The sequence below is a fragment of the Lasioglossum baleicum genome, chromosome 19 (assembly GCF_051020765.1).
Source record: "Lasioglossum baleicum chromosome 19, iyLasBale1, whole genome shotgun sequence".
Classification (NCBI taxonomy): Eukaryota; Metazoa; Arthropoda; class Insecta; order Hymenoptera; family Halictidae; genus Lasioglossum; species Lasioglossum baleicum.
Window position 1 is genome coordinate 7,247,390 of NC_134947.1, and position 25,522 is coordinate 7,272,911.

The 25,522-nt window shown below is 36.6% G+C and overlaps 1 protein-coding gene and 1 long non-coding RNA gene across 10 annotated transcripts in view; one reads left to right on the plus strand and one right to left on the minus strand.

The window, feature by feature from the left end:
- Atpalpha (sodium/potassium-transporting ATPase subunit alpha) overlaps window positions 1-25,522 on the minus strand; it is a 253,830-nt gene that overhangs the window by 158,148 nt on the left and 70,160 nt on the right. The window lies entirely within an intron of this gene.
- The window catches only part of LOC143218304 (uncharacterized), an 86,378-nt gene continuing 64,093 nt past the window's right edge, over window positions 3,238-25,522 (plus strand). For 4 of the 7 annotated variants that reach the window (XR_013011020.1, XR_013011021.1, XR_013011017.1 and 1 more), the window contains exon 1: window positions 3,238-4,306. This is a non-coding gene — a long non-coding RNA (uncharacterized LOC143218304). Of the gene's footprint in view, window positions 4,307-7,157; window positions 11,078-25,522 lie in introns of those variants that run through there. The other 3 variants (XR_013011023.1, XR_013011019.1, XR_013011022.1) reach the window with 3 other exon arrangements.

Sequence of the window (25,522 nt, forward strand, 5' to 3'; positions counted from 1 at the left end):
GTGTGTACTAAGACGTTAGACAAGTAAGTAAACGCTAACATCAATTTCAATTTCAATGTCAATTTTCCAATTTCAACTTCAATTTCAATATCAATTCTTCAACTTCATTCTCAACTTCAATTTTTCAATTTCAACTATAATTTCAACTTCAATATCAACTCTTCCATTTCAACTTCAATTTCAACTCCTCCATTTCAACTTCAATTTCTACTCTTCCATTTCAACTCCAATTTTTCAATTTCATTTCGTTAATATCAACTTCAATTTCAATATCAACCCTTCAACTTCAATTTCAATAGCAACTCTTCAACTTCATTTTCAATTTCAATTTTTCCATTTCAACTTTAATTTCAACTTCACTATCAACCCTTCAACTTCAATTTCAATTTCAACTTCAATTTCAATTTCAACTTCAATTTCAACTCCTCAATTTCAATTTTTCAATTGCAACGTCAATTTTTCAAATTCAACATCAGTTTCAACTCTTCCATTTCAACTTTAATACAACTCTCCCATTTCTACTTCAATTTCTACTCTTCCATTTCAATTCGTTAATTTCAACTCTTTCATTTCAATTTCAACGTCAATTTCAATATTAACCGTTCAACTTTAACTTCAACTCTTCAATTTCAATATCAACCCTTCAACTTCAATTTCAATTTCAACTTCAATTTCAACTCGTCAATTTCGATTTCAACTACTCAATTTCAATTAGTTAATTCCAACTCTTGAATTTCAACTTCAATTTTTCAATTTGATTTCGTTCATTTCAACGTCGATTTTTCAATTTCAACTTCAATTTTTCCAATTTCAATTCGTTAATTTCAACTCTTCAATTTCAACATCAAATTTTCAATTTCAACTTCAATTTCAATATCAACTCTTCAACTTCATTTTCAATTTCAATTTTTCCATTTCAACTTTAATTTCAACTTCAATATCAACCCTTCAATATGGCCCATAGTGGCGGCTCACAGTGGTCCGAATCGAGAAATTGATTAATTTAGTGACATTTTGCCAAAAATCAACTTTCTCATATTAATATCTGATCGACATGTATCTCTTCTTAAATGTTCATAGATTTCGAGAATGAAGAAAATAAATCAAATATAATTCAGATTTGAATTATACAAACACTTAAAGTTGGACATTTTGAAATTCGAATCTTTTACGCGGAAAAACTGTTCTGTTTCTTCGTGGTGTCCTGAGGAGCTCAGTTGATATTTGATTTTGATTTTTTTTTTGTTTTGTAAAGCATTCTTTTGAGATAAGAAATCGTGCTCGCCATTAATAATTATTGTATATAATGTCTTTTAAACATAATGTTGAATGAAATAAAGAAAAATCTCAAAATGCTTTTACACCTGACAAGGTGTATCTTTCTTTTCTTTGGGGTTCGCGCATTGTAAAAAAAAAAGAATATTTTCAGTAGATCTTCCTCTATAAGATTATGTAAAGATCATTTCCCATGCTATCCCAGTGTTAAATTTATTATAGTTTAATCCATCCGCGGCATATCATCTTATGCGTATACATTTGAAAGATTTGTTTAGATTCTTTTGTTTTAAAATTAATTAATAAATAGCTTTAAAAGATATGCAGTTAAATAAAATTTATACTTGTTATCGTTTTTTTTTTGTTACAAATATTATTTTTTTTCATATTTCATGTTATTCGTTGGATGCTATTATTGTTATGTTATAAAACCGTTATTGTTATTACATTTTTATCACAAAAGATCTAGAAAAAGATGTTACTAAATTATTATTATATATTATATACAATATATTACAAATATTATAAATTATTATAAAAAATATCTTTTGACACAGTTACGAGGCGTTTTTACATTCTTGGTACTTTTTGTATGCGTTGATTAAAAAAAGTTTTCACAAAACATTTTGCCCATTCCATGAAACATTGCATGTGTAAAACATAAATCTAAAATATACACACTTAGAAAGAAAAAAATGGTTTGGAGGATTGTATTTAAACAACTTTTTTTTTTAGTGAAAAATATCAATGAAAATTAATTAAGAATTATTGTTTAACAAATGAAAGATATATTAATTTGTCTATATTTTTTAAATTAACTATTTTTTAAATGAATTTTAGTTATTTCATGCCGATATCTATTATGGTTCAAAAGTTATAACGAAAAGTCACTAAATTTCTCGATTTGGACCACTGTGGCGGCCCACAGTGGTCCAAATCGAGAAATTCAGTGACATTCTGCCAAAAATCAACTTTCTCATATTAATATCTGATCGACATGTATCTCTTCTTAAATGTTCATAGATTTCGGAAATGAAGAAAATAAATCAAATATCATTCAGATTTAAATTATACAAACACTTAAAGTTGGACATTTTAAAATTAGAATCTTTTACGCGGAAAAACTGTTCTGTTTCTTCGTGGTGTCCTGAGGAGCTCAGTTAATATTTGGTTTCGATTTTTTTTTTTTTTTTAAGAGCATTCCTTTGAGGTAAGAAATCGTGCACGTCATTAATAATTATTGTATATAATGTCTTTTAAACATAATGTTGAATGAAATAAAGAAAAATCTCAAAATGCTTTACAGTTGACAAGGTGTATCTTTTTTGTCTCGTGGGATCGCGCATTGTAACAAAATAGAATATTTTCAGTAGATCTTCCCCTATAAGATCGTGTAAATATCATTTCCCAGCGTTAAAGTTATTATAGTTTAATCCATCCGCGGCATGTCATCTTATGCGGAATACGTTTGGATCCAGCGCCGAAACTCCGCAACGAACTAATGTAAGACATTGGAAAGATTTGTGTAGATTCTTTTTTTTTACGGAAGAAGCTTTAGAAAGCATACACAAAGATTTTAAAAAATTTAGATTGAAAAATACAAGAAAATTTTCCAGGTATTGATTACGAATAAAGATTTATTTTATAGACTTCTGTTAACATCTGATCCGTATGTATCCACTGCACGAATAAACTTGAAGAAAGAACATAAACAATTAGATGCGGAAGCTATAAAATTAATTATTAAATAGCTTCAAAAGATATGTAGTTAAATAAAATTGATATTTGTTATTGTTTTTTTTTGTTACAAATTTTTTTTTTTTATATTTCATGTTATTCGTTGTATGCTATTATTGTTATATTATAAAACCGTTATTGTTATCACATTTTTATAACAAAAGATCTACAAATGTTACTAAATGTTACTGAATGTTACTAAATGTAACTATGTTACTAAATCATTATATATTAAAAAATATCTTTTGTATATAAAAATTATATATAAAACATATCTTTTGACACAGTTATGAGGCGTTTTTGCCTTCTTGGTACTTTTTGTATACGTTGATTAAGAACAGATTCCTCAAATTTACATTTTACCCATTCCATGAAACATTGTATGTGTGAAACATAAATATAAAATACACACTTAGGAAGAAAAAAGGGTTTGGAAGATTGTATTTAAACAATTTTGTTTTTAGTGAAAAATATGAATGAAAAGTAATTTAAAATTACTGTTTAACAAATGAAAAAAATATTCATTTGTCTATAGTTCAAATTGACTATTTTTTAAGTGAATTTTAGTGCAAATTTCATCTCGATATCTCTTATGGTTTAAAAGTTATAACAAAAAGTCACTAAATTTCTCGATTTGGACCACTGTGCGGCCGTGCGCACCACTGTGTGGCCCCCGAATCATCATCATAAATTCGCCCGGAGGTTCGTTTCCCGCGACTCCGTCACAGCGAGGACACGTCACCTCCGAGCTAAGTCCGCGCGTGTTTGCAAACAAACCCCGTGGGCAAGAACCCGAGAATGAAGAAGACGCGTGTGTTGGTACGCGTCTAAAAGCGTATCAACGCGTCGCGTACTCGTAAAACGAGAGGCACGCTAGGCATCGGTCTTTGCTCCTCGTGAATGACGCCTCCGCTGGTTCTTTCCGGTTCGAACAGCCATTCACCGAATCGTCGAGAGTGTGGTCCGGACCGGTTCAAACCGGTAAGCCCGACGGTCCCGGCTCGGCTCGATTAGCGCACAGCAATTATTGAATACCCGGCCGCCCGACGATAAGGTTCGCTCCTTTATTCGAACTTCCTCAATCGAGACACAATTCCGCGCTCCGCTGATCTCGTGAACCGGTTCACGCGGTTACCAGTTCTGGACCTGTTCCTTTGTGCACGTCGGTGACAGTGAACCCCTCGTGAACCACGCGTGGATACGGTGCAATTAGGTGTAGTTGGCCAAGTAGAACGGTGGACGCTGCGGAGGATCGTTTCTGGGCCGGCAATATGGCGACGCGAATCCACGTCTGGTGAGATACTTGATTTTAGTCGCGGATTTAGCCGGGCGTTAACGAGAACCTTCTACACCGTGCACGCTTTTCACGAACTCGCGGTATACATAAGGTAAAAGGCCATATTATGAGACAATGTCCCCATTTATGAAACATTAAAAACAAAAATGAAAGGGGATTATATTATAAATATATGCATATCACAATTTAAATAAAATTATATTTATATAAAAATATAACCCTTCAAATTTCTATGTGTACGAATATCAATGTTGATTTAATGTATTTAATATGAAAAAATGAAGTTGAAGTGTCCTCTCCAAGTTTGTATAAAATTACTTAGCTTACTCTGAGCTGAAGTACGAATACACTTAGCTTTTTGTTTTTAGCATATTTACAAATTTCAATGATTTTAAAAGATGTTAAACAACTTAATCGAAAGCTGAAAAGTCGTAGATTGTAATTAAGGGGGTAGTATAGGCTCGATTTGTAACTAGAAAATACCTAGAATCTTACTAGAAAAATGGCTCGAAACGAATGGGTTTCCTGGTTTTCAGTTAGTGTCCTTATTTGAGCAAATTTTGGGCTGGGTGAGGGCTCATTCGAAAGAGGAAGGTTCACCGCAGGGGGCTCTGGTCATCCCATCAGTCAAAAAGTCTTTTGGAGACAGAAAAATGCATTGAAATCTGCTGGGTTTTTTTCCTAGATTTTTACTCTACTTTGGACACTAATATTATTAGATATAAACATATTCTCGTTAACCTCATGACCAGAGCCCCATGCGGTGAACCTTCCTCTTTCGAATGAGCCCTCACCCAGCCCAAAATTTGCTCAAATAAGGACACTAAGTGAAAACCAGGAAACCCATGTTTCGAGCCATTTTTTCAGTAAGATTCTAGTTATTTGCTAGATATTTGCTATTTACTAGGATCTTACTAGATTTTGGGTCGAAAACATGGGTTTCCTGGTTTTCACTTAGTGTCCTTATTTGAGCAAATTTTGGGCTGGGTGAGGGCTCATTCGAAAGAGGAAGGTTCACCGCATGGGGCTCTGGTCATCCCATCAGTCAAAAAGTCTTTTGGAGACAGAAAAATGCATTGAAATCTGCTGGTTTTTTTTCCTAGATTTTTACTCTACTTTGGACACTAATATTATTAGATATAAACATATTCTCGTTAACCTCATGACCAGAGCCCCATGCGGTGAACCTTCCTCTTTCGAATGAGCCCTCATCCAGCCCAAAATTTGCTCAAATAAGGACACTAAGTGAAAACCAGGAAACCCATGTTTCGAGCCATTTTTCTAGTAAGATTCTAGGTATTTTCTAGTTACAAATAGAGCCTATACTAGCCCCTTAAACAGTGCCCGATCATATGCGACTCGGTTCTCCTTATTCTCTGTGATTTCAACTACTCCAGCGAATCTTCCCTCGAGCTCCTGTGATTTTTATTGCAAAGCTTCGTGAATTTTGTCCGAACGATTTCAGCCTGTCATTACGGAGAATTACGTTCAGTGTATTCTCCGAGCGAATTGTTCCTGTCGAGGCGTTCCCAACGATTTCCACGAGCCTAACGGATTAATTAAGAGTTGCGTAACGATAATAACTGCCTGGGAACAATAACCAAGCGATTCGATGTACGTTACACTATCCACCAATTAGCCTTAACGTAATATAACTCTTAATGAAGGAAAGATATATATAAACTTGTAATTTCCCAGATGATCTTCTGTACGATCTACAGTTAGATAAAACTTCGTCTATATTATCGTCCCGATGCTTCAACGGTGGTAATTTGTTTCGAGGGAGTAAGTTACAGGGTGTCCCAGAAATGTATTTCCTCGAGAAGGGCGATTCCTAAGTTTAATGTAACTTTTTCCTTTACGAAAATCTTCTCCGCGTTAAGGAGTTATTCACGGAAAACACGGACCAATCAGAGCGATGTTTTTCGTGAATAACTCCCCAACAAAGCAACGGAGAAGATTCTTCGCAAAGGGAAAAGTTGTTTAACATGGCCTCAGGAATTATCCCCTTCAAGAAAGTACAACATTTTTGGGACACCATGTATAAATACACTTTTATTCATTCTTTATGGAATGGCACCAAACACGAGCACGCTCGAAGCAGACAAAATATCTTTGACGAGTGTTAATTCGACAATTTGCGCCGTGAACAATTTGATCGTCTCGCATGTTGTTACAAGACCGCAGATGTTCGGTGGAATTCGAGCTGACTGTGACGTAATCCGTGTGAATGGAAACATTTTTCAAAATGCTCGCGTTTGCAGAGCCTAAAATATCGTTCGGTGTCGGACTGTCTTATGTTGAACTGTTTAGATAAGCGAATTAAGTGTTGTGAACGAGTACTTAATATTATCGTGCATCAACGACGATAATCATTGCGAGAATCAGATAGGAGAGAAATTCAACGCTGTAAAAATATACAGAATGGGCCAATGTTACATGACAGTCATTATTCGAAGCAATTATTAAATTAAATTAAATTATTATTATTATTTGTAAGTGTAGAACACTTCGTAGCAATTATTACATTACAGTATTAAATTAAATTATTATTATCATTTGTACGTGTAGAATTCTTCGTAGCAATTATTAAAATATTAAATTAAATTCAATTACTATTATTTTTTCTAAGTGTAGAAAATTTCGTAGCAATTATTAAAATATTAAATCAAATTCTATTATTATTATTATTTGTAAGTGTAGAACACTTCGTAGCAATTATTACACATTGTTAAATTAAATTAAATTATTATTATTATTTGTAAGTGTAGAACACTTCGTAGCAATTATTACATTATAGTATTAAATTCAATTCAATTATTATTATTTTTTGTAAGTGTGAAACACTTCGTAGCAATTATTAAATTATTAAATTAAATTCTATTATTATTATTATTTGTACGTGTAGAATTCTTCGTAGCAATTATTAAAATATTAAATTAAATTCAATTAGTATTATTTTTTCTAAGCGTAGAAAATTTCGTAGCAATTATTAAAATATTAAATCAAATTCTATTATTATTCTTATTTGTAAGTGTAGAACACTTCGTAGCAATTATTACATTATAGAATTAAATTAAATTCAATTATTATTATTTTTTGTAAGTGTAAAACACTTCGTAGCAATTATTAAATTAAATTAAATTATTATTGTTATTTGTAAGTGTTCTACTGTTTTGTAGGACGCGTCAAGGACCTATGAAGGTCAACTTTGTTTTTGTAAATGGCATCGTATATCTTTTTACGCAACGATCGATGCAGCTTTGTACTATAATTGATTTTATTCATTTTCTCATTTATTTCATTTTCATTTAAATATTGCTGAGAAGAATAACTCTTCGTAATATTTAACCATTGTATACATTATTAACAATATGTTGGTATCTAATCAATTACTAATCATTTATGCATCATATCAATTTCATATCCACGAAAGCATAAAAATCATGTAAAATGGAATTATTGTAGGATGGAAGAACAGTGTAATTTTCAAGTTGAAATAGCTCCGAGTGCAAAGGGTCAATATCCTTTTCCTTGAAATATCTCGAAACAAGAAATACATCACTTAGACCACTTTCATAATTATCGGCGCAATTGAAATCGAACCAAACCCGTTGAGATTTTTTCGCGTGTTAGAAGACTTAATACTAAATTAAGTGTCCAACAGTTATTCTGAAGAAAATGCTTAAAAATCATTTGTTCCCACTGCCGCGCCGCACAGTGGGACCTTTCGTCCAAATCGGAGACAAAATCAAAGAACTTTCGATAGAAATGAGGTAGAGCGATGAAATTTTTTCATATTGAAGCTGAAACTTTGCAGAATATGGGAAAAATAGGGAGATTATGGTAAGAACGTTTTTTAACGTTGAGAAAATTCGTTAAACTTGCACAATTTCAAGAAAATGGTGGTTTCTCCAATACCACGCGTGGAAAAAAATTTTTTCGAACATGCTGTACTTCATTTCCCGTAGATTTTTTCACGCTGATTTCAAATCTAGTCTCAAAAATCTACGACCTCAGAATATCACAAAATCGATTTCTTGAAATTCCACATGTTTGACGAATTTTCTCAAGGTTAAAAAACGTTCTTACCATAATCTCCCCATTTTTCCCATATTCTGCGAAGTTCCAGCTTTAATTTAAAAAAAAATTGCATCGCTCTACCTCGTTTCTATCGAAAGTTCTTTGATTTTGTCTCGGATTTGGACGAAAGGTCCCACTGTGCGCCGTTGCGCACGAAGTTCAATGGGTTAATATTTTATCATCATGCATCTCTCATGTCAATTCGATACATTTCTCACTAATCCTGCACGGCGAGAGCGAAGGTATTCAGAACGGTATCAATTATAAACGCGAATAATCCTAGAACAGGTGAATTTTCACGTTGAGTTGCACGTGCTCGATGATATTCGTCACACGAGTGAATTTCGAATAAGCATAGTTCGAATCAGTGGCGCATCCAGAAGGGGTTGGGGGGCAGGGGGGCCAAGTCCCCCAAAGAAAAAAATGTTTAGTTTCGAAAATTAAAATCGCAGAATATCCGAGAATCGCCCTGGGCACCGTTGACAGATATTTTGGCTAAAAAAGAAATGGTCATCACGCAAAACCTAGGGCTGGGTTTAACTCGGCCCCCAAAAAATTAAATCCTGGGTGCGCCACTGGTTCGAATACAGCACATGGATCGAGTATTAATATTTCGTACGATTACCAGCGACTCGATCGAATTAAATGGAATTTTACGGAGGATCGAAGTCCGTTTGAATGATAGTGGCACTCGAATGAAAGTGGTGCTTTAAGATACCTTCCGCATTTCGCATTTATATTTATGAAAGATAGAAGGATTCCGATTGTTCTCGCTTGTTGAGACAGCGGGACGCTGTCGAGCAGTCTGCTATGAATATACATCATACATACAATCATACACACCGATTTCAAAACATAAGTATTAACATTTATTGATAAATGAAAACAAAAATATAATTTTACACAGAACAGACTGCGAAATTTCTATAATGTCATTTTCGTTTTACACAGATAAAGTTGTAATTAACAATTGTTTCTTTATTATATCTATTTTAATATTTAGTGTAAACTCCATTTTTTTTTTAATTACATTAAAAATCCGATTGGGCATTGACGAAACTGACTTTTGTAGCGTTTCTGTTTTAACAGACGCCCATGCTTCAGTCACCGCATCGCTTAGTTCGCTAATAGAGTTGTATTGTTTGCAGTTTTTATAAACTTGTCGCTCAATGATACCCCAAACATTTTCAATAGGATTTATGTCCGGGGAACAAGCAGGCCATGGCAAAACATTGATATTTCTTTCAAGAAGCCACTGCTTTGTGTGCTTCGACGCGTGCACTGCAGCATTATCATGCTGATAAATAAAATTGTCATCTTCAATATTTTCTGTAAATGGTATTAGAACCATGTTTAACAAATCCGTATAATTTTCCGTATTCATTTTGTGATTTGTGAAACAGATTGTAGTTCTTTTGTCAGCTTTGAACGCAGCCCATATCATTAGGGAACCACCGCCAAAGTTACGACTCGTTGTCACACTTTTATCATTTCTCAGATCATGCCAATAATATTTACAGCCATCAGGCCCATCCAAATAAATTTTTTCTCATCTGAAAAAATGACAGACTCCCACTCTTTCGTCCAGGACATGTGTGCCCGTGCGCAATCAAGACGGGCCTGTTTATGTGTTTCTTTAAGGCATGGTTTACGTTGCATTTGTGTCCACACAAATTGCCCAGAAGAATTTAAAAGTTGTTGCACACGTCTTGTTGTTACTGGGAGCTCCAATTCAGCTCGCAATTGTGCTGCATTTTTCGTTTCCTTAGCCGCAGACCTCATTAACAATGAATTGTTGTCTCTTTGACTATTTTTTATTACTACCTTTAAAATGATTTTTTCCGTAATCTTCACGTAAATTGATATAATTATTAATCACAGTATATGACCGATTAATTTTCTTAGCAATTGCGCGATTAGAGCAGCCCATATTTTGATAAGCATCGATCGATGCTTTTTCTTCAATTGTTAGTACTTTTCCTCTCGGCATTGTACTATACACGCGAATCAAATTATAAAAATCAGAATTGCTATGAGTTCTGAAACTAATACTTTTAGAATATTTGCAATTTCCCGTAGTTCTCTGCTCAGAATCCGGAGAAACACTAAGTGACTCTATAGAAACTTCGCACTTGTGTTCTGCACCACGCAGAAATAAATAAAAAAAAAAAACGTAAATAGTAAACAATGCGGTCTTGAGTGCGCGGTCCTTCTATCCGAGTGTCAACAAAGCACAAGGCCAGATACGATAAAGCAACAGAAATGGTAATATCTTAAAAATATCTATAACAATGACGATGACTTTATAGAAATTTCGGCGAGTGTAGCCCGAGACGAACTCTCTCGATGCGAACTCGAGGCACGATACACAATTCTTTGGAATGGTAAAAATTTGGTTAACTCAGGGCATTCGAGGACGGCTCGAAGAATGCGAAGCGCGGTGAAATCGCGTCGGGACTGACATTGACACGGTCAGATCCCGGTCTCAGCGAATTTTTCTTGGTTAAAGCGCGACAGAGACGGCGACGATATACGGACTAGAAGCGGGTGACCAGTCTATCTTCGTTCCGCAGTACACGCTTATCTTCAGAGAGCCAGCTATTTCCGGCTCCCGGGGGACATTAGCGGCAGACACCAGTCGAAGATAATATCCGAGGGCAATAGTTACCAGCGAGCATCCCCACGGTAGGTCTCCCCGGTTTTCGGTTCAGGTGACGCGAAACCTCGCAGCCGCTGCAATCCGGCTGTGAAATTAATCCCCGATGCCACCCTCCATCAATGATCCCACGATCGATCCAATCATTTATTAATATTCCTTAGAGGAAGAGCTGGCAATGCGGTTCCCTTGTCATTTTTGCTATCACAACGAAAACATTCGACCCAGAACGCTATTATTTGTTGCGTCCAATGGACTTATACAGGGTGACTCACCAGATATTACCACCTTGATTTACGTAATTATTGACCGGTCATTCCATGCCGAATCGATCACTTTTTGCAGGCACCATCGTCGATTTTGTTCTATGTGAAATATTTTGTAGTCCATGTGGCGGGGTTTAACTCATTATTTTTGCCTGTTTCGATTTTTTTGATAAATGGCAGGCTTGAAAAAATCATTTTGTATTAGTCCAATCCAAAAAAGCTGAAAAAACATAATTTAAAAAATTTTTTATGATTCCTACGAATAGCAATGAGAATCAAAATCTTTGTTTGCTCGTTCTCCAGCAAATTAGTTGGTCTAACATCTTCAAAAAAATTCAAGTCCTTTGGACCAATTCCTAAAAAGTTATGCGATTTTTAAGGGTGTCCACTTAATATTGCCGCCGACTGTACATAAAACCGCAACAAAATTTTGGAAAATTTGACGAGATATAATTCTTACTAAATTAATGCAATTACCAAAGTTTGGGTTCGATTCGCTGCACCGTTTAAGAATTATAGCAACTTAAAGTTTGCACATTTTAACACGTGTTCTTATGGAGAATTCATAAATTGCACTTCAAACCCTATTTAAACATTGAAAAAAACCAAACAAATTTTTTGAAAATTTGACAAAATATAATTCTTACTAAATTAATGCAATTACCAAAGTTTGGGTTCGATTTACTGCACCGTTTAAGAATTATAGCAACTTAAAGTTTGCACATTTTAACACGTGTTCTTATGGAGAATTCAGAGCGAATTCAGAGAATTTTTCGATACAAATATACTAATAAAGAAATTCTGATAGAATAGAAAACTAATAGATAGATTGCTGCGATCAGCAAGTTTTTAAGTTTAGAGCCAAGAACACGAGTGAAGGAGAGATCGAGTTGGCCATGCGAAAAAAGAAAGGTAGTTTTTAACTTAAAACGTTAGATATTCCACAAGAAAAAATATTTTAGATGCTTTTGTAACTTTTATAAATTGCTGTTACACATTTCGCAACTGTCCGGCTACTTTTGAGCGGTAGTGTACAGGGTGTATAAAAAGTAATGATCATCGGCAATCCGGCTGTAAAATTAATCCCCGATGCCACCCTCCATCAATGATCCCACGATCGATCCAATCATTTATTAATATTCCTTAGAGGAAGAGCTGGCAATGCGGTTCCCTTGATATTTTTGCTATCACAACGAAAACATTCGACCCAGAACGCTATTATTTGTTGCGTCCAATGGACTTATACAGGGTGGGCTCACCAGATATTACCACCTTGATTTACGTAATTATTGACCGGTCATTCCATACCGAATCGATCACTTTTTGAAGGCACCATCGTCGATTTTGTTCTATGTGAAATATTTTGTAGTCCATGTGGCGGGGTTTAATTCATTATTTTTGCCTGTTTCGATTTTTTTGATAAATGGCAGGCTTGGAAAAATCATTTTGTATTAGTCCAATCCTTCCCGAATAAAACAAAATTTAGCTCAATCGGACAAACAGATCCTGAGATAAAAATTCGTAAGTCAGGCCCGTTTTCGCCAAAATGGGACAAAATTGAAGTTTGCCATTTCTGAAAAAATTTGAAACCGGCAAAATGATGACTTAAACCCCTCTATTTTCACGTGGACTACAACATATTTCATTCAGAACAAAATCGACGACGGTGCCTGCAAAAAGTGATCGATTTGCCTGCAGAAGATCACAGAACAAAATGTCACAAAACTTATTCTAAATGGTAACAAAATTGGCTTTCATTTTCCCTTCCCGAGATTAACACTCGATGAATTCCATATAATGTTGAAACAACAAGCATTATCTAACGGTTCATTTTTCATAATATCGCAAAAATTACATTGATTTCATTCACTCAAAATTAGTACCTTTCTCCTACGAATTATGATGTATTTGGTATGTGATCCAGTAGATTTGTAACCGGCGCGGATGCAGATCGAAGTTTCGATCCTGTAGGATCAATAGTTGAAGAGTTACGGTTGCTTAAAGTTGAGCATTTTTTAAATGTAAGGGCGCCGCCATATTAGTTTGTACTAGATTGTAGTGACGACCTCGAGCCGCTTACCTTGCTGCCCCGTCGACCTAGTCCTAACAATACAAATATGGCGGCGCCCTTACCTGTCAAAAACACTGCAGATTGCTCAACTTTAAGAGACCATAACTCCTCAACTATTGATCCTAGAGGCTCGAAACTTCGATCTGCATCCACGCCGGGTACAAATCTACTGGATTCGATACCAAATACATCATAATTCGTTGGAGAAAGGCACACATTTTGAGTCCGGTAAAGTAAAGAGCAGCCAGGGTTAATTATAAAATTGGTCTAAGTCGAGATATTTAAAGGAAAAGGCTATTAACACTGAATGAACTCCACATAATTTCTGAAACAACAAGCATTATCTAACGGCTCATGTTTCACAGTATCGTAAAAATTAATTATAGAATGTGAGATAACTAATAAACTCATTTTTTAAAATTTAAATTATTCGCGGGAGCATGTTCGCCGGGCGACGTCAGAAGATAAGATGGAAAGAATGGCGTGGGAGCGCACGCGTGTCCCGTATCTTCCGTAATAGTTGGCGGTTATCGCGAGAAGTCAAGGTGAGGACGATCAACCTGCAATCGTCTGGGCCGCGTCATCAAGAAGTTACGTGAACCCCGGTTATTGAAACGCAGAAGAGGGAGGAACGAGGAGCTGAGACCTTGTCGATAGCCAAGTATCCAATAACTGGTCGTCGCTATCGCCAGCCGTCCGAGACCGCCAGTCGCCGGTTTTCCGGTTCGAACTGGATAGGAACGCCGGGCGCCACGGCCAGTTCATTGTTCCTCTCGGGACGACTGGTGGCTGGTGGAAGCAGAACTTTGGCATCGGAGCAAGCGCACCTGTCACTACGCTGCGCTACCTACCTCGCGTTCCTTTCTCTCTCCTAGTCTCATCAAACTTCCAATTATTCCGGCTTTTTTCGCTCGCTCTCCGAATCATTCGAATATACATCATTCGGTCAATCTTTGTTTATTCAATCGTCGGGGATCGATGCTCGTGTTCGCTGCGGTGTTCAACCCTCGCACTTCTGCCAGTTCTTGATTCACATCAATATCTCACTGTGATACAGTTTTATTCCCATCATTTACATATGAGACGTTAAATCCACATTTCTCCATGTTGGTCTATCGAATGACGTCCTCCACAAGATATGCAGTGATATCATTAAAATACAAATGATTCTATTCGTCGTACTATAACATGTCCGCACGGACATTTAGCTTAGGAACCTAGCTTCGGAAACTGTAACTTTAACTTTGAGAACATCAATGATTAGGTAATCGCACTTACGAATTCTCAACAGTTTTACGAGCCGGGGACTGGCGGATAGACGAGGCCGAGGTTTGTTCGTGTGAACGGGATTGCCGTGGACTAGCCGGTGCCTGTTTCATCTCCGGGTGTCACGGGATAGGTTTTCGTGGACAAGCCGGTGTCTGTTTCACCACCGGGTCGCCACTAGGTTATGAGAAAGGGGTAGTCGTGGACTAGCCGATGTCTGTTTCACCACCGGGTCGCCACTAGGTTATGAGAAAGGGGTAGTCCTGGACTAGCCGGTGTCTATTTCACCACCGGATCGCCACTAGGTTATGAGAAAGGGGTAGTCGTGAATTAGCCGATGTCTGTTTTACCACGGGGTCGCTACTAGATTAGGAAAGGGTAGTCGTGGACTAGCCGGTGTCTATTTCACCATCGGGTTGCCTCTAGGTTAGGAGAAAGAGGTAGTCCTGGACTAGCCGGTGTCTATTTCACCACCGGGTCGCCACTAGGTTATGAGAAAGGGGTAGTCGTGGACTAGATTATGTCTGTTGTACCACCGGGTTGCCTCTAGGTTAGGAGAAAGGGGTAGTCCTGGACTAGCCGGTGTCTATTTCACCACCGGGTTGCCTCTACGTTAGGAAAGGGTAGTCGTGGACTAGCCGGGTCGCCACTAGGTTAGGAGAAAGGGCTATTCGTGAACTAGCCGATGTCTGTTTTACCACGGGGTCGCTACTGGATTAGGAAAGGGTAGTCGTGGACTAGCCAGTGCCTGTTTCATCACCGGGTCGCCACTAGGTTAGGAGAAAGGGGTAGTCGTGGACTAGCCGATGTCGGTTTCACCACCGGGTCGCCTCTAGGTTAGGAGAAAGGGGTAGTCGTGAACTAGCCGGTGTCTATTTCACCACCGGGTGTGACAGGATTTCGAAAAGGGTAAGGTATTGGGAAGATCTGCTCTCTCTCTCGTGTAACTCTACAAAGAATTGTTGATAAACCTCGAGTGGTAAAGGTTTATCGATACGGGTGAATTGCTAGCTACGGAAGTTTAAAGAATGTAGGAATGATATTGAAGACTCTGAAATATCTAATATCAAGAGTACAATATATTCGATAATAAGTTTGATGGAAATATGATTCGCGGAAGCTAATTCCCGAGCTCTCGGTTTTGACGCACTGAGAAATGCGGGGATAAATTAATTGACTTGTTTTATTCCCATGTGCCCATCATTTACATTGGAGACATTATTATTATTATTATTATGATCATTTACATTATTTAAAAAAAATTTTTTATTATTTTTTCATGTATTATTTTTTATATTTATTACTATTTGCCCTTTCACTTGTAATTCATACTAATCGTCGCAAGTAAACGATATTAAAGTAACCACCCTTTTTCTGGCTTCATTGTAGATGGTCAACTCTAACTAACAATCAATCAATTAGCTGTTTCCTCGTTTTCAAGGATGGTGTCAACATCTGACACGATCATTGAATATTCAAAAATGTCTAAAAAATCCGAACGATAGAATTATTTAAAAAGAAGTTAGAGCTTTGTTATTTTTCTCGCGATCATTTTTCCGCGATGCAATGTCGCCAAGGCCACCGTTTCTCCGGCGTTGCGTCGTCGGTCGTCATCAACGCAGCTATTCCGAGGCGCAGCGAAGCGATCCACGTCGTCGCCTCGATTAATCGTCTCGATTACAAGAAATCGTGGCCGGACAGCAAAGCGCTGACGTTAACGAAATCGCCGGAACTCAATTTGCCGGTAAGGAATACCTGGCGCAACCGGCGGCAACCGGATCGTTCCGAACTTCTCGGGAGGAGCCGGCTGAGACGGGAAACCGAGGCGTGCAAGACTCTCCGCTTCGTCGCGCGTCGTCAAGAGAAAACGAGACACTCCGGGATCCAATTCGTCGTTATTTAAATGGGGTCGCGTACGATTGAGCTCGTTTAAGTGCACACGATGCACTCGCGGACATGCTGCTGCCCGTATGTCGCCCCGCGAACGGTTCCGTCATCGAGCAAATCGCGTGCATGTGCTTCATCGCGCCCGCGAACGTCTCCGAACGTAGTTCCGGACCCAACGACGGTTTTTCTTAAACAAACCGAAAAATATAATGCTTTGTTCTTTTCTTCTCTATTCTACGTTATTCAAAGTAACCATACTCAGAACCGAAATCAAGTGAAAATTAATCAGCATTTCCATATTAGTTAAATAAAATTAACAGTATACGTTTCTTTTTGTTCTACGTTATTTATGAATTGACAATATTAAAAAGCAAAATAAACGGGAAATTAATCAGCATTTCCATATTATTTAAATAAAATTAACATATACGTTTCTTTTTGTTCTACGTTATTTATGAATTGACAATATTAAAAAGCAAAATAAACGGGAAATTAATCAGCATTTCCATATTATTTAAATAAAATTAACATATACGTTTCTTTTTGTTCTACGTTATTTATGAATTGACAATATTGAAAAGCAAAATAAACGGGAAATTAATCAGCATTTCCATATTATTTAAATAAAATTAACATTATACGTTTCTTTTTGTTCTACGTTATTTATGAATTGACAATATTGAAAAGCAAAATAAACAGGACCTTAATCAGCATTTCCATATTATTTAAATAAAATTAACATTATACGTTTGTTTTTGTTCTACGTTATTTATGAATTGACAATATTAAAAAGCAAAATAAACAGGAACTTAATCAGCATTTCCATATTAGTTAAATAAAATTAACAGTATACGTTTCTTTTTGTTCTACGTTATTTATGAATTGACAATATCAAAATCCAAAATAAACGGGAAATTAATCAGCATTTCCATATTAGTTAAATAAAATTAACAGTATACGTTTCTTTTTGTTCTACGTTATTTATGAATTGACAATATTAAAAACCAAAATAAACGGTAACTTAATCAGCATTTCCATATTAGTTAAATAAAATTAACATATACGTTTCTTTTTGTTCTACGTTATTTATGAATTGACAATATCAAAAACCAAAATAAATGGGAAATTAATCAGCATTTCCATATTATTTAAATAAAATTAACATTATACGTTTCTTTTTGTTCTACGTTCAAGTATATTGTATTTCAATTATACTGTAATTCAATTATAAATTGCATTTCAATTATATTGTATATATTTCAAGTATATTGTATTTCAATTATACTGTAATTCAATTATAAATTGCATTTCAATTATATTGTATTTCAATTACATTGTATTTCATTTACATTGTGTTTCAATTATATTGTATTTCACGTATATTGTATTTCAATTATACTGTAATTCACTTATAAATTGCATTTCAATTATATTGTATATGTTTCAAGTATATTGTATTTCAATTATACTGTAATTCAATTATGAATTGCATTTCAATTATATTGTATTTCAAGTATATTGTATTTCAATTATACTGTAATTCAATTATAAATTGCATTTCAATTATATTGTACATATTTCAAGTATATTTTATTTCAATTATACTGTAATTCAATTATAAATTGCATTTCAATTATATTGTCTTTCAATTACATTGTATTTCAATTACATTGTGTTTCAATTATATTGTATTTCAATTATACTGTAATTCAATGATAAATTGCATTTCAATTATATTGTATATATTTCAAGTATATTGTATTTCAATTATAAATTGCATTTCAATTATATTGTATTTCAATTACATTGTATTACAATTATATTGTATTTCAATTACAAATCTGATTAAAATACTTAGTAATTGAATTACGTTGTATTTGAATTGTATGGTAATTCATTTCCGACGTAATTGAATTACTATTAATTGAAATACAATGTAATTGAATTACAATGTAATTGAATTACAATGTAATTGAATTAACACAACTCTGCTGAAAAGAAACTCAAGCTGTTGAGTCCAATTTTGAAAAAGCAATTCCTTTTTGTTAATGTGTACGAATACTTTGTGGACCAACTGTAAATCCGATTGGGCCCGCGGTGAGGCGACCCGAGCCCGAATAAAATATTCGGGTTCGCGCAACGCTTCTGCCGGAAATGATGGAGAACCTTTTGGAGGACAGTGAACCTTCGAAGAGACACACGAGGAGAATTGAATATTTCCAGTGTTTCGTATTTAATCCTCGAGTCGACGGACTCTTTGAAGGAAAGCAAGATCCTCCGACCGGAAATCCGCGATCTCCCCGTGGATTAAACAGGGTCCCTTCGGGAGTCCAGGGCGCGGGGGTTAGGTTCACGCGGAGACGAACGCATCCAGGACGATCGATGTCGAGGAGAGCCGAGGCTTTATCAGAGTCTGGGAACGGTTCCCGGGAGCTGGTCCGTTGGTTTGGAAAACCAATGACCCTATTCGCCTCCGCCAATACGCTACAGTCTCATCGCTACACCCGCCGCCAATCCTTTGGAAATATCAGGAGAGAATAGCGGTGGTTCTGGCTCGGAACCGAGAGCCATTCTCGCTCGAAGGATGCGAGAACTGCTGATCGGGATCATGCCAGATCCTTTGCTCGAGTGTTTGTTAGGCCGGATTAAGCCTAAGGAGCTAGATGATCATTCCTGGCCCGTTGTAGAATCTTCATCGCGCCCGGGGCTTCTAGATACTGGCTCAACTTTGATTTACGCGTACCTCGCGAATAGAATCTTCCGAAATATAGCTGAGGGCTCTCCAGTCATTCTCATATTAAATTCCGTTTTCTGCACGTTCATTCGGCACAAACGAACAAATTCATTTCACTGTCGTAAATTACTCATTTTTTCCATAAACCCATTAAATCCGCTGTCCAATTACAGCCACCCCGAGATACGGAAGGGTTGTAACACTTTCTCCGACTTCCATTTTAATTGAGAACATGAACATTATTATTGCAAATCAGTCGAGAACGTAGTCGAAAATCAAACTGTTCCTTTCGACCGTGGGTCTCCCCAACTCTCATCTATTATTTCGACGAGTTTCGGGAGTAGAGACTGGCGGATACTGTCGAGCACTGTTAGGACAACGTACTCTCTTTGTATTTCGCAGCCGGTTTCATTAGCCACGTTACATTCAAGAGAAAGCTCGTTGAAACGGCGTGTTTGTTGCCGCGGCGCGGCGCGGTGTTCGTCACGGATCGAGACGCATTCAACAGCCTGAAAGGGAAACGGCGCGGCGGAATTAAATGAAAAAGAAAAATTATTCAGCAAAGTATCCGGCCCAAAGTGGATACTCTCCGCCAGTAATTAAAGTCCGACGGAATTCCCGGCGTTCTTTCATCGCGACGCGGCCGCTTTAATTATTTAGACTGGTCGGTTGCAACAAAGGGCGCGCTCCGAAGGAACAGCGGTGTTCCAGCTCTTGCTGGTTCAAGTAGAGTCGCCCCGTGAATGGTCAGACGCCGTGGAAGCACGCAGGAAGAACGTTCCGCCGAGTTTAACGATGTCCAATCGGACTTACTTTCCTTTCACGATCTCATTCCACCATTCGAAACTGCTCGCCATACTGTTCGAGCGATGCCGATATCCGCCGATCTGCAAGCACTTACGCGCTCGTCACACTTGTGACGACGCACAGTGGGGTATTTGCCCGATTTCAGCGGCCACAGCTAGTTCAAAATTCGCTCAATATTAAAACTGCCCTAACTTTGCTAAAATTTTTTGCTAATTATTTATAGTTGAAAATAATTAATTAATTTTTTGGGAATTTTAATCTATATGATAATTACAAATTAATAATTATGTTTGTAATTTTATCATATAGAATATTGAAGTGCAAACAATAAAAATCGTTTAGTTTATAAATACATATAAGAAAAGGAAAAAAAACAAGAAGAGAAAGTTGAGTTCAGGGAGGATTCGAGAACTCGAGCCCTCCGTAGCATCGAGCAGAGCCTCTAACACCGTGACCATACAACATACTTGTGAGAAGTTTCTTCTTTCTGTTACTTGACAGCAACAAACTAGCTTTACACGTATTTTTCTTCTTCAATGTAAGCTATTTCCTAAAATATAATTGTTTAGACTTCCAACTGTAATCATACATTAGAAGATTTAGTCGCATTTTTACATGTATCAGCTTTCCCGTACATGCGCCGACTTCTCGTTCGTTCCCGTCACTAGCCACCGCAAGTTACTGATCAAACCGACCGTTCGCCGGCATACTTTATTTTTTTTTTGACACTGTTCCACCAAACGGACACTTTTGAAAGTTTTTTTTACAAAATAGGTTAGAATCATAGCAATATTTTAGAATTTTTTGGTAGGTGTGTCAACCCAGGGGAAGATAGCAAAAAAAATTCCCAAAAAATTAATTAATTATTTACAACTATAAATAATTAGCAAAAAATTCTGAAAAAAATCTGAAATATAGAATGTATCTATATCTTTTGTTTGCCGTTTATCCCATGTCGATATCTTTTCTCGTTTTAGAGCAAATTGCAATTAAGTGCGAGGGAGTTTACCTCAATATCACCCCTATCGGTAGGGGTAGACATTTGAAATTTTACACAATGTTTTTTTTAGACATAAAGCGACGTTTTAAGACAGGAATCAGGAAAATCGGAGCGGGGGCCGCTGGCCCATGCTTATCCGGCTAGACCCTTTATTCTTATTTGACGTTCACATCAGTGTTGCCCTTTATTTCAGTGAATTATAAAACTAAAACTTCTAGAAGCTTCTAACAAACTTACTCTCATTTGACGTTCACATCAGATAAGTTATTCTTCACTTCGGCTGCTCTTTACTTCACCGGACTCAAAATTTGTGCCTTCCTCCCATACATTATGATGTATTTGTTATGTATTTGGTACAGATCGAAGTTTCGATGCTGTAGGATCAATGGCTCAGGAGTTATGCTTGCTTAAAGTTGAGCAATTTACAGTGTTTTTGATCGGTAAGGGCGCCGCCATATTGGTTTGTAGTGACGGTCGCGCGCCGCTTAAGGAGCAGAATAATTTATGAGTTGGTTGGTCGGTTAGCGGCTCGCGATCGTTACTACAAACCAATATGGCGGCGCCCTTACCTATCAAAAACACTGTAAATTGCTCAACTTTAAGCAAGCATAACTCCTGAACCATTGATCCTACAGGATCGAAACTTCGATCTGTACCAAATACATACCTAATACACCATAATTTATAGAAGAAAGGCACAAATTTTACCCTTTACTTCTATAAAAAAATACTTCCAGATAAAACGTGACAGTAAGACAAACTCCTGCTGGCCTTTTTATATTTTATAGCTGTGTTTTATGAAACTTCCGCAATCCAACATAGTTAGGAAGAGCGGTGATCCATTTTGCACGGGCTGTATTGCTTAACGTCGTCGTTCATTCGCAGAAATTTGCATTTTTATAGAGAATCCCGTGAAATTCAATGAAACCCTGTCTCGCTCGCGAATCGTCGCAGTGAATTAAATTTGAAACGAAACGAAATTAAATGTTGTATAGCGGCTTCAATAAAAAACAATTCACGGTTCATTATCTGCGAATCGATTTCGACGTTATAAATTCAACTAATCCATTGCGATCGAAGAATTCATCGAATTTGAATAAAAATCGTCGATCCGTTTATCAGCGACAAATGGGTTGGCAGGTCGAATGGATTGTTCTGTAATTACACTTAATTGTGAACGAAGCGGCCCTTCAGAGTTTCGCTCGATCGATAATCTGTAATCTGGAAGAACATTACAAAAATGGAATTTTTAACGCATGATAGGATTCCATTAACGTCCTTTCTGTTTGTGCGCGACTTTCGCGAAAAAATATTCCGAGCACGGGAGCAGAAAACACAGTGATGCGACATTAAATCTACGGGAATATATCGTGACGAAAGTGGAGAATGCGTCGACGGAAGCCACAGAAACTCCAGAAAAATGCAATCTGGCTTGAGAACGTACACCCACGGACACACACGCGCGCGCGCGCGCGTTGCTCATTGTAAGGCATACCCTTTGAACCATTGCATCGGCCGCCGACTGTGCATTTAATTTTTTTGTCCGTCGGAAAGTGGAACAGATCCAGGTGCAACAGTTTTGACGTGTGACAACGGTCTCGGCGCTTTCGACGTTCGCCGTAAATCTACCTTCAAATCGAAAACCTGTGTCTGAGCAGTCGCGGCCTTTTCTACTGCGGGATTACATCGCAGACGACCATCGCCACGTGTCGCGTCGCCTCGCGGTATTAAATTCTTTCGCGATATTTCTCCTAGAATTCTTTCCGGACAAACGAAACGGGTCTACACTTTTTAATTAAACGAGTATTCACATAAACGAGTGCCTGCGGACGCGTACCAACAGCCTACGACCGCCACCATTTGCTAACGACAATCATTAGAGTAGGGTTTGTCGGTTTCTTTTGAAAGAAGATTTTTCAAAGAAAATCCGGTTTTAAAGGGTCTAGCCGGATAAGCATGGGCCAGCGGCCCCCGCTCCGATTTTCCTGATTCCTGCCTTAAAACGTCGCTTTATGTCTAAAAAAACATTGTGTAAAATTTCAAATGTCTACCCCTACCGATAGGGGTGATATTGAGGTAAACTCCCCCGCACTTAATCGCAATTTGCTCTAAAACGAGAAAAGATATCGACATGGGATAAACGGCAAACAAAAGATGTAGATACACTCTATATTTCAGATTTTTTTCAGAATTTTTTGCTAATTATTTATAGTTGAAAATAAGTAATTAATTTTTTGGGAATTTTTTTTTTACGGTTGGACGTGAAATATGTGTCGAGTTCCAATCAGGGACCAAAAATAACAGTTATTCTAAAATTTTCCACGATAAAAATCATTAATAAAAAGTTGATTGTTATTGAAGTTTAAGATAATCTACACAAAATGTAAAGAAAAAAATTCATTAAATTATAAGACTAGAACTAACAAACCGACGAAAATGGGTTTTCAGAAGAGTATCTACCATAAATGTGTTTTTCACCATTCATTTTGCAATTCTTATAAATAAATAAGGCATAGCCACAAGTGTCCCCATTTACGGGTTCGTTTCTAAAAAGTGAAGATTTAAATATGGCGGTTCTGCGTTCACACATATTATTTACAAAATAAAAATAACAAAGTATTACGAATGGTTAACTGTTTTCTAATTTCGAACGAAATGTGCTGCACCTGGTTTGTGCCACTTTGAACACAGAGTGAACCACAAATCGTGACCGCGATCGACAATGTTTTTATCACATATAGCACATGGTTTCAAAAGGACTTTCGCGTGATTATAGCAAATTTTTTGTAAAAATAAAATGAAAAAAGCATTATTTGCATTATTATTCTTGAAATCCTTTAACAGGTAGACGTAAAAAATTACGCGATTCAAATAAATCTTGAAAAAGAACCAAACTAGGATCGAAACGTTGATTTTGTTTGACAATTAGAAAAGTTGCTTTATAATTCGTAATAAACAATCGAACCGTTGCGCCGAAAATATTTAAAAATTTATTAGTTTCATGTAAGATTGCAATGTAAAAGAAAGTTTCCTGTACTTAAAGTAAAGTTACATGGGTTTTACTTTATATTTTACCACTCTTAGTTGATTTTTCCGAGTGTCTCACAACCCAACCACTATTTCAGGAAGCCAAAAAACATGTACTCGGAAAATTGGCCATAAAGTTTTACTTGTTGATCAAATCACGAAACTTTTTACATATAAAAGTTGCATATTTCCTTCACCTTTCCAACGGTATACAAAACTCTTTGATATCTTCATCAAGCAGAAAGTTACAGACCAAAAACAAAACCCGTCTCATAACCCAAAAATCTACATGGCTGTTGATTTCGTTTGACAATTAGCAAAGCTGCTTTAAAATTTCTTAATAAACGATCGAACCGTTGCGCCGAAAACATTAAAAAATTTATTAGTTTCATGTAAGATGGCGATGTAAAAGAAAGTTTCCTATGCTTTCTTTTGGTACAGCAAAATTATTGAAAATCCTATTAATAGGTGGGTAAAGTGTTAAAATATCAGCAATTTTTAGCGAAGATTCGAGAGTGTCCGAGTGCTCGTGCTCTATAGCTGTGTATATATATAAATTCTATCTAAATTGCATCGTGTCAAATGCAAAGATGCTGTGATTATTGAATCCTTCCATTCATAATATTTATTTTTTTACTTTTGTCCGCCATTCTTTGCTTTCTTTCAATTTTTTGCCATTCTTTTCAACTCCTTTGGTCACTTAATGTCTTTAAAATAAATAAAAATTCATTTCTGCATAAAGTTACATGGTTTTTACTTTATATTTTACCACTTTTACTTGATTTTTCCGAGTGTCTCACAACCCAACCACTATTTCAGGAAGCCAAAAAGCATGTACTCGGAAAATTGGCCATAAAATTTTACTTGTTGATCAAATCACGAAACTTTTTACATATAAAAGTTGCGTATTTCCTTCGCCTTTCCAGCGGTAGTCACAGACCAAAAACAAAACCCGTCACATAACTCCAAAAATCTACATGGCTGTTGATTTCGTTTGACAATTAGCAAAGCTGCTTTAAAATTTCTTAATAAACGATCGAACCGTTGCGCCGAAAACATTAAAAAATTTATTAGTTTCATGTAAGATGGCGATGTAAAAGAAAGTTTCCTATGCTTTCTTTTGGTACAGCAAAATTATTGAAAATCCTATTAATAGGTGGGTAAAGTGTTAAAATATCAGCAATTTTTAGCGAAGATTCGAGTGTGTCCGAGTGCTCGTGCTCTATAGCTGTGTATATATATATAAATTCTATCTAAATTGCATCGTGTCAAACGCAAAGATGCTGATCCGTCCATTTATTTTCTCGACGAGGCGACCGACAAAATTGGATCGCTCGAGGAACCGTGTCGGCCGGGAATCTCGAGCAGCGGGAAGATCCGATAACGAAGGTCGAAACGTGGGAAAACGGGATCGAT